Here is a 10,889-nt window from a genome sequence, read left to right as displayed (position 1 = left end):
GGCCTTTGTGGTGTGATGCTCTATTTAATAATTGATTGACATATACTTTGTGAGTTAGACATGGAAATAGACATTTGTATCATGTTTGAAAATGGTGGTTTAAGCAAATTGAAATGTTTTAAGAAAATTAAGTTTACAATATGAGACAGACTGCTCTCAAACAGCTAGCCACTATACATTCTTGTTTCATGAAGAACAGTCTATCTTAAACCATGCTTCTCAATAGCATTTATGTTTTCCTTTTGTGCTTTATTAATTGTTTCTTTTCCAAAGTTTCTTGTTCAACATCAGAATTTAGCTTGGAGGGAGATTACTTACTGGGTGGCCTTTTTGCTTTACATGAAATTGACCGTGTGACAACTTTTTCCCCCCGGAGACCACTGAATGTTTCTGGTTAGCAAGGATCTTTTACCAGTCTAGGGTTATCAGTGTACAGTAAAATTTAATCAAATCAGCATTTCCTCAAAGTACTCATTGCTAAACTGAATGTTCAATTATAAGCTATTAACTTCTTCACTAATGTTTTTAAGGCACATTTCCTCAAAGTCTGGCTATAAGATGTTGCAAGTAATGGGGTTTGCTGTTGAAGAGATTAATAACTCCACCGCTCTTCTGCCTAATGTTTCTCTGGGATATGACATTTTTGACATTGTTCTAACACAAGGAATTTTTGTTCAGTCTTAAGTTTTATCTCAAAGAATGGATCGATAAGACCTAAAGAAAAACTAAACAACTCTCAGCCTAAAGTGATTGCTTTAACAGGGCCATATGGAAGCTCAAGAACTATTACTATTGCACCACTGATCACAATGGACCTTATACCAATGGTAAATCATGTTTCTTTATGAAGTTTATATAACGAAATATACACTTACATTCTACCTTTTGTTCAGGACTATTGAGCTACTATAGGAGTGTTTTCTTCTCTTTCAAAGGTGAATTATGGAGCTACTAGCTATGCGCTAAGCAATAAACTTCAGTATCCTTCTTTTGTAAGAACAATGCCTAGCAACAAAGACCTGATAGAGATGATTATTCACATCATTCGGTGGTTTGGAAGGAACTGGGTTGCCTTTATTGGTAGTAAAGATGATTACAGTTCAGATGGACTAAATCTGTTTAACAAGCATATACACAATACTGGCATTTGTTTGGCCTATCAAGAGGGTCTAAGTCTAAATGCAAACTACAGTCTAATACTTAAAAAGATTGATAAGCTCAACATCAATGTAATTGTAGTGTATGCTTTGCCACAATATGCAAGCAAAATTATCAAAGCAGCCATAGCGAACAAAATCCAAGACAAAGTATGGATTGCAAGTCAAGCATGGTCTATGAATCAACAGATTCCAAGCGAGCCAGGAATTGGTAAAATTGGCACAATCATTGGCATCACAGAGAGCCTGTTGTCACTGCCAGGATTTAATGAATTCATCTATAAAGTCAGAGAAACAACTGATGCTGGCCATAATGATAGAGCTGAGAATGACTACCAGAGTAAGAGTAAGACATGTAATCAAGTTTGTGATTACTGCTCATTGTTGAGTGCAGAGGACATTATAAATGAGAGTCCCACACACCCCTTTGCCATTTATATTGCTGTATATACTATAGCTCATGCACTACATAAGGTTCTGTAGTGTGACATGAATGAATGCCACAAAAACGCAATAGCCAAGCCATGGTAAGTGAATTTATTTGAATCCTTGACAAGGTTTTTTTTTTTTTTTTACTTACATTATTGAAGTAACAATGTATTTTTTTTTTTTTTTTATTTGAACACACAACAGCTTCTGGAAGAAATAAAGAAGTTGAATTTTTCTCTCAATGGCCGTCAGGTGAAATACGATGATAATTATGATCCCACTATTAGTTATGCATTTGTGCTCTGGCGCACTGATGTGAATCCTCCACAGTTTGAGATTGTGGGCAGATATGATAAACTACCTGAAATTATTTTTACCATCGACAACTCTCTTATGCCCTGGCATAAGAATTCTGTAAGTCATTTTTGTTAATAACTCGACCACTCTTCTGCCCACTGTTTTTCTGGGCTATGAAATGTTTGACTATTGTTCTAATACAAAGAATTTCCATTTAGTCGTAGGTTTTATTTACTGAACTTTAATAACACATTTTCCTATTCCTTAAAGGTTCCTTTCTCAAACTGTTCTGTTGAGTGTAAAGGCGGGATATTCAAGGCAACCTGAAGGTTTTCATAGTTGCTGTTTTACTTGTAAAAAATGTCCAAGTAACAGCTATGTGGATTTTTCTTGTAAGTACCTTAAGCAGTCAATCACAACTTGGTATTTAAAAAGATAATCCACCTAAAAAAAATATATATGTAAAACCTGTATGCATTCATTTAATAATTTATTTAGTTTTTCTGCAGAACACAAAATAAGATATTTTGAAGAATATTAGTAACCATCCTATTGACTACTATTGTAATGTATTTATTTTTTTGTGAATGTCAATTGTAACTCTTTGGTTACCAGCATTCTTCAAACTATTGTGTGACTTAAAATCAAATCATTCTCCCACATCAATTTATGCAGTTATGGCTTTTTAGCAAAATGCTATTACTAAACTATTTTTTTTTTTTTCAGGGGGCCCCTATACCTGTTTTCCATGTGCAGAGAGTGAATGGTCTGATGAGGGCAGCACCACATGTAAGACACGTTCTGTTGTCTATCCTGAGTTCACAGAAATCCTCTCCATCATTGTCATGGTTTCTACTGCATGCCTAGTTATTCTTCTTATTGCCGTATTTTGCCTTTTTGCCTACAATTACGACACACCAGTGGTGAAGTCTGCTGGTGGCAGCATGTGTTTCCTCATGTTGGCCAGTTTGATTTTGTCTAGCATAAGTGTCTTCTTTTTCTTTGGAAAACCCACATTTGTATTTTGCCTACTGAGAGATGCCATATTTGCATTTTTCTTCACTGTCTGTATTTCCTGTTTGACTGTCCGTTCCTTTGGACCCTTTGGATGCACAGCCTTTGGGTAAAACACAGTGGCCAGTGGCTCTTTGTTGCATTTACTTTTCTCATTCATTTAGTTTCCTGTGTGATATGGATGACTGTCAATCCTGTCAAACTTGTCGCTGACTCATGGACTTATAAAGACCAACTTATGTTCATCTGTGAAAGGGGGAACCCTATAACCTTATCTATAGTTGTGTTCATAAGTTGGTTTCTTGGTTTCCTGTGTCTGTTGTTTTCTTACATGGGAAGAGATCTGCCTAAAAATTGCAATGAGGCCAAATCAGTAACTTTTAGTCTCATTTTGTACTATATGACCTGGATTGCATACTTTACAGTAAACCTCACGATCAAAAGCAAATACATGGCAATTTTGAATGCAGTGGCCCAGATATCCAGTATAAATGGAATTCTCTTCAGTTATTTCATACCAAAATCTTACATCATAATATTCCAACCACAGAAAAACACTGCTGCATACTTTCAATCATCTATTCAGAATTACACCCAAACCATTAGCAGTTCTTAGACATTAGTCATTGTGTACAAAAAATTATCTTTTTACTCTGCGTTAGTGGTTTAGATTCTTCACTATCATGTTACCACGATCTTAAAGAAACACAGGCAAAGTAGAGAATGGAGATCAATTCTGGGTTCAGTCTGCATTAAGAAACTGTGAATAAAAGAGTATTTTAAATATTTATAGAACTTTTGTTTACATGCTGGTATTTACATTTAAATGTGATATAAACATGCTTCCTTCTTCTTCTCCTTTTTTAAACTTGTAATAAAGAACATTTTCAAAACTTCTGTGACTTAGTCTCTAAGTAATCCATATAGATTTAGAAAGTGTGGATCAGCTGTTTTCTATGTTTGATGTCATACTGTCTGTCTTTTCACACTCACATTAATTCACAAACTCTCAAACAACTTTTGGGATTCATTTGAGGAATGATAGTGGAGCATTTGAAGCAGCAGGAAACTACATTGCATTTTTATGCTCTACTGAATACAGATTATATGGTAGACATAAAAGGTTTCTTCTTAAAATTATACAGACAAAGCATTGTAATGTTAAGCAAATAAAATGCATTACCTATAACATCTCTTTTCAGATCTTTGAATTTCTTCACCGAAACTGGATTCTTGCTGTTGGTTACGTGTGGATCAGGGGTGTCCAAACTCGGTCTTGGAGGGCCAGTGTTCTGCAGAGTTTAGCTCCAACCCCAAGCAGACACATCTGAACAAGCAAATCAAGCTCTTTCAAGGCATGCTAGAAACTTTCAAACAGGTGTGTTGAGGCAAGTTGGAGCTAAACTCAGCAGCACATCAGCCCTCCAGGACCAAGTTTGGGCAAACCTGGGCCCTATTCACAAAACATCTTAAGGCTAAAAGTAGCTCCTAATGCCGAGTTCAGACTTCATGATTTTAGCCCTGATTTTGACTCGCCGACAGGTTTTGAGAAATCGCCGACAAATGCCCAAAATCACAGGCAAATCGGTGCTCGTTCACGTGAGTGACAATCACACAGTGTGAACTATCAAAGACGTGATCTGAGAGAATCGCCGACGTGTCGCTGACACCCGTGAGATATTTGGCATGCTAAATATCTGGACCTGTCTGCGATTCAAAATCATGCCGTGTGAAAGGTGATCTGACTGAAAATCACATCGGCGATTACCTACAGCCAATGAGACAGCAACATCCAGGCCAGCGGGAAGTTGGGGGAGGAGTTACGAAGGTATAGACCACAATATCAACAAGCATATCTTCGGCTTCTTTTCTTTTCGCTGCAAATGAGTGCACATGCAATTTGTATGACAAGCTTCTTGCGGGCTAACATTTTTTTTATAATAATCCCAGTCTCACATGAGAACTCACGTGAGAACTTGCACGACTGACCTCACGTTGTTTCCATGTCACTTCTCGCGTGTGTTTGGTTGTGGGACGTAGTTTGCGGACCGGGACAAAGTTGTCGGCGATTCTTCCTATTGTAAAGTCATGCCGTGTGAAACCCCCTGTCGCCGATCCATCGTGCAGCGTGAACACAGAAGCGACGGAATGCTACCCCAGATAGTCATGCAGTGTGAAAAGATCTGTGACACGATTGCTTTGAAAATCGTGCAGTCTGAACTCTGTATTACTTGATGATTTAGGAGAAAATCGTACAAATAATGGGCGTGTCAGTCCTAAATTTAGGACTCCAAAATGTTTGCTCTAAGAGTATTTCACAAAGCATTCTAGAGCTAAAACTAGCTCTGAAACCTGTGAAATGTTAGGAGTAGTGAAGAGGACTCCTAAATCACTAAGATCAAATCCCAAACTTTCCTAAATTGGCTGTTGTCAGTGTAATCTGCCTCAGACATTTTAGAAACACGCTGCACTTGTTTGCTCACATAGGCTGTTTTCCTACGCATCTTTTTTTTTTTTTTTCTTTTGGAGGTTATCTCCAAATTTGTGCTTTTGAAAGGTCATTGTCCGAAATTTTCATCGGGTAAAAAATAAATAACTGTTTTGACAGTTTAGAGCCCTCATACAAGCGAACGCCAAAATCCAGAATTGCGCCTAACAAGTTCATCCACTGCAAACGTCCTTGTACACTGAGTTCACAGAAATTAGTGGTCTTCTTTATAATACGTGGCTCCAGTAATGCTAACAAAGCATCAAAGTTTACTGATATTCTTAATAATCAGCTCCTTAATAAGGAGGTGCATGCAAGAAGTATTCTCTCCTTCCTCTCTATATCTTATAATTGGATGGACCCAATATGTCCTTTCTTTTTTTCTCTTTTTAAGAAGAGAGTGGACAACATCCTCACTGCTTGTTTTGCGACATTTTTTATTAGATTTTTTTTTTTGCAATGAATGAATTATATGACTAGTGTGCAAAGTTTATGTGCATGACAAGTTTTTAGAATGACGAATATGAAAAAATGCATACAAAAAAAATCAGTGTGCAATGGCAAGAAGTACCTGTAACAGGTGTACTTGCATTCAGTTTGGTTGTCTTTTATGTTTGCATGCATTCAGCCATGATTATTCTACTCTGTTACTTAAAAGAGTGTTCGTATGTATATCCACAAATTGTTTACAAGAAGCACACATTTAAAGGCTGACAATTAGCTGAACATATAGTTGTTTAATTAGTAAGCCACATAGCCTGCACTTTAAAATCTTTATTTTTAAACACACATCATTTTTCTTTTTTAAACCTTTATTTGAATATGGCAAAATAATATTGTGCTCTACAATATTTCTATGAATCAATCTCCGACAGAGACCCCTCCCCTATCAGCCAATCACACTGTGCATAGTTAGTAAGCATGCTGACATCATCCATAGCAACAAGGTCAACCCCGCCCCTTACTCTTAGCTTAAGACTTCTCTCTATTCCTTAGTAAAAGCTTATCTCAGCAGCTTTGTGAATAGGTTTTAAGAGAAAAAAAATCTGTTAGCTAAAAACTATTACTGATATTTAGGAGAACTCCTAGTGACAAGATGAAATATTTTGTGAATACGGGCACAGGTCTAGATCAACTCAGTTAAGGCCAAATTGCGGATAAATCACTGCAGACAAGAAATACACATCATGGTCAAACTGGTCCTCATTCACATTTTTCTGAACCATTTTGGTTCTCGCAAAGATCCCAGAGAATTTCTTTAAATGGCACTGTCTAAGGGCTATGGCCTGCAGCATTTTCTCACTCTCTGTGAAGTCTGTTGCTTCTGCAAAAGGAGAGAAAGCAGCACCTAAATCATTCAGCTCATTCCATTCACAAACTGAAAAAAGAACATGAAAGTTTGTAATGCAAATTTGGGTATTAGCCCTATGGTCAAGTGCTAGATGTAGCTGCAGGAATGGACCCGTACAGATCCCTGTAACAAACCATCCACTGAGGGTGAACTGATCCCAGGTGCAGTTTATTAAATAATTAATAAACAAACACAAAATAACAAAAACTTGACTTGACAAAGCAAAAGTCTACATGAAACAACTATACAAAAGATAATGGGAGCATGAAGGCTGTGTACACTACTAATGACCCAACAAGAACTATCTGAAAGCAATAAAACAAAAAAACAACCAGAACAAATCACACCAAGCAAAGTACAATGCAAAAAACAAAACACACAAACAAGGGTATCACATGAGTGGATCACATGGGGAACAGAGAATCACATGACATGAACCAAGAACAAAAATATAAAATTAAAGACATGAAACATGAACTGACCTGACATATTGCCCTTTAAGAGTGGCTCCTGGAGGAAAAGCGCTTGTATCCCCTCCGTAGAGGAATGGTGTTGCAAGCAAGACACCGAGCCAGCCCTCTAACCAATTACTTGTTCACACACACAGGAGGACATTGGCTCAACCTGAACTGAACTGGATGATGATATCACTGAATTCATTGATGAATTCCCTTTAACTGAAAATTTATTGTTTACAATAATATGTTACTTACACACTATTGTCCTGTTTAAATTCTGTAAAGTTGCTTTGACACAATCTGTATTGTTAAAAGCGCTATATAAATAAGGGTGAATTGACTTGACTCAACCTGAAGATTGTACAATATGGGTGTTATGTGTCACCCAGCCCGCAGCCCTACAAATGTCTGGCAGAGAGGTATGTCAGCATTCTGAGTGGAGTGAGCTCTCACAACCATGGGGCATGGCTTACTTTGTACCTGTTATACCAAGACAAAGAGCTGGTCTGAGCTTCTGAAGCTCTGGGTATTGTTTATGAAAATGCGCAAAGTGCGGATGGGACACAGGATCGCAAGAGCTGGGTCTGCCTCCTTCAGAAGCAGTGCTTGCAAGTTTACCACTTGGTCCCTGAAGGGAATAGTGGGCTTTGGGCATATATCCAAGCCAGGGTCTCAGGATTATGTGAGTCAGTCAACCTAAATTCTAGGTATGTTTTATTGACTAAAAATGCATGAAGGTCCCCCATCCTCTTGAGGGAAGTAAGCATGGTAAGAATCGCTGCCTTAAAGGACAGGATCTTAAGCTCATTGTTTATAGCTCTCTGCAGTCCAGCAAGGACCACATATAAATCCCAAGAGAAGAAGGGGCACAGTCAGGAACCTGATGATCAAGTCGTCCTTTACCAAAGACCTGCTGTCCACTGTCAACATACAATTTCAACGTAGAGTGGGTCAGCCTATGCTCCAACCCCTCTGTCAAAAGAAAAAAAAAAAACACGACTGAGCATCTTTGGAGGTCTTCCCAGTGAGAAGAACACCACTCAATAAACAGAATCCACTTCAGGGAATAAGACTGCCTAGTAGAGGGGGCTTTAGTCTGAGTGATAGTGTTAGGTCCACTTAAGTCTGCTGCATCCTGTGCAGGAGCCACACATGGAGGTTTCAGAGATCTGGATGCAGGACATGCATCAGGAGCTTACACCTCCTTAATAACTGATGTATGCAACCTTCACAGTGTTGTCCATCCAGACGAGCACATGCTTGCCCTGAAGCAATACCTAGAACAGGTGTAGGGCGAGCAGTACTGCTAGCAATTCAAGGCAATTAATTTGCCACTACATGGTCTGGCCTGTCCAGGAGCCTATGGCTATGTGCCTGTTGCATACAGTGCCCCAGCCCATCTTGGAGGCATCTGTTGTGACAACAATGTGCCTCACCACCTGCTCTAAGGTCACACCTGCTCTTAGTAAAGCATGGTCTGATCATGGGCTGAATAAGTGGTGATCGATTGGCGTAATGACCACCCAATGTGTGCAATGGTGGGACCTCAGTTTTCCCCTGAATAATTCTGGGCATCTCAGCACTGAATGGGCTTGACCGTTTTTGAAACGTGGCATCATCAGTCCAACTTCATACCCAGAAAAGAGATGCTCTGCACAGGGGAGAGCTTGCTCTTTTCCCAGTTGACCTGAAGCCCCAGGTGGCTGAGGTGCCTGAGCACCATGTCACTGTGCTTGCACAACAGGGCCCGTATTCACAAAACATCTTAAGGCTAAAAGTAGGTCATAAGTTGCCGATTTAGGAGAAAATCTTAAAAATAATGGGCGTGTCGGTCCTAAATTTAGGACTCATAAGTTTTTGCTCTAAGAGTGTTTCACAAAGCGTTTAGCGCTAAAACTAGCTCCTAAATCTGTGCAACGTAAAGACTGATTTATACGTGTCCGCAAGTTCGCTTGGGTTTGTGAAATCACCCATTTTCCGTGGCTGTGTGCACGGCTTCTCGAGTGAACTGTTCGTGTGTAACCCCATTTCTCACGAAAAATGTTAAAGCTGTTTTGGCTGAACAGGTACGCCTGTACAAACATCTCTATAATCCATCAATGTGTGACCATAGAAATAGTCAGATGGCAAAAAACTCATCGTGACCAGTATTGGAACGGACGAAAACTTTTGCAAAAAAGTTTGTGAGACTGTACATTTTGTTTTGGTTTTACTGTTGAAGACTGCTGTAATAAAAATATTTCTCATAATTGCTTTTGTTAGTGTTTCACATTACTTATTTTCATAGGCATAATTCACGTGTGGGATGAGTGGGACACTTTCTGCAAAGCTATTGTCCCACCACTTTTTTGAACATCTCGCAGCACGGACGTACCTAATGCTGATGAAACATTCCTTTCTGTTAAATAAGGTGCTGACGCTGGAATCTGTATTTTTTTCTGAAATCATGCTTAATGTTCGTTGCGGAACTTTCTCAATGCGGCTCGTGCTCAGTGTTCACACACGAGCGCTTCAATCCCTCACTTATGACTCATTACGGTTAAAAATCAAAACAAAATACACACAAATGTGTCTCTGATATAGGATCACTGATGAACATATTTAATTTTATTAAGGGATGAAAAAAAGCTATGTGACAGCGGATTAGAACCAAAACCCTCTGACTCATCTAATGAACATTCTAGACTATTGGATATTACTCAAAATTGATGCATATCTATCCATCTATTCACTGCAACATTTATCTCAAGGCTAATAACATATTATTAAAGTACATGTAAGAATAAAATTATCATGTTAAAAACTAGTTTAATGTCAATACATTATGTACACATGATCAGAGTCTGTAACCACAAAACATTTCATCTTACCACTAAAAGTTCTCCTAAATGCTAGTAAAAGTTTTTAGCTAAGAGTTTTCTCTTAAAACCTATTCACAAAGCTGCTGAGACAAACTTTTACTAAGGAATAGAGAGAAGTCTTAAGCTAAAAGTAAGGACGGGGTTGACCTCGTTACTATGGATGATGTTGACATGCTTATTAACTATGCACACAATGATTGGCTGACAGGGGAGGGGTCTCTGTCAGAGATTTATTCATAGAAATATTGTAACGTGCGCTATTATATCATATTTAAATAAAGGTTTTAAAATAAAAATGTTGCCATATTCAAATAAAGATTTTAAAATGCAGGCTAAGTGTCACTAATTAAACATGTATCTTCAGCCACATGTGCGGCTATGCATATAAACAGCCTTTTAACTAACAGGGTAGAATAATCATAGGTGATAGTAAGGCATGTAAACGTAAAAGAAAACCAAACTGGACGTAAGAACAACTCTTACTTCTTGCCCAATTTGTTCATGAAAACAAAGTTGGGATAACCTCAAAAACTAAAAGAGATGTGTGGGAAAATATATGTGTAAATAAATGCAGCTTTCCCACTTTTGTACAGAAGCAAAGATGACTGTGAAAAGCGCTGGTATTCTTTGCAAAGTCATGCAAATTAAGGCAGAGATTGCAGAATTTAAGTGACAAACAACTGCTACAGCTAAACGGACATTACTTTCAAGTTGCCGATAATAATAATTCATGTAACCTTATGCTATTGCAGATTAAAATCCTTAGCCTCATTAAAATATTTATTGCATTCATAAGAAGCTGCGATTCGAGGATTGTCAAAACATTGATCTGTG

The 10,889-nt window shown here is 38.2% G+C and overlaps 1 pseudogene; it reads left to right on the top strand.

The window, feature by feature from the left end:
- The first annotated feature begins 570 nt into the window (after positions 1–570).
- Positions 571–8,486, top strand: LOC141287067 (taste receptor type 1 member 1-like; annotated as a pseudogene).
- The last annotated feature ends 2,403 nt before the right edge of the window (positions 8,487–10,889 follow it).

Source organism: Garra rufa, chromosome 15 (genome assembly GCF_049309525.1).
Source record: "Garra rufa chromosome 15, GarRuf1.0, whole genome shotgun sequence".
NCBI classification, from domain to species: domain Eukaryota; kingdom Metazoa; phylum Chordata; class Actinopteri; order Cypriniformes; family Cyprinidae; genus Garra; species Garra rufa.
This window is presented reverse-complemented; position numbering and strand designations above follow the sequence as displayed.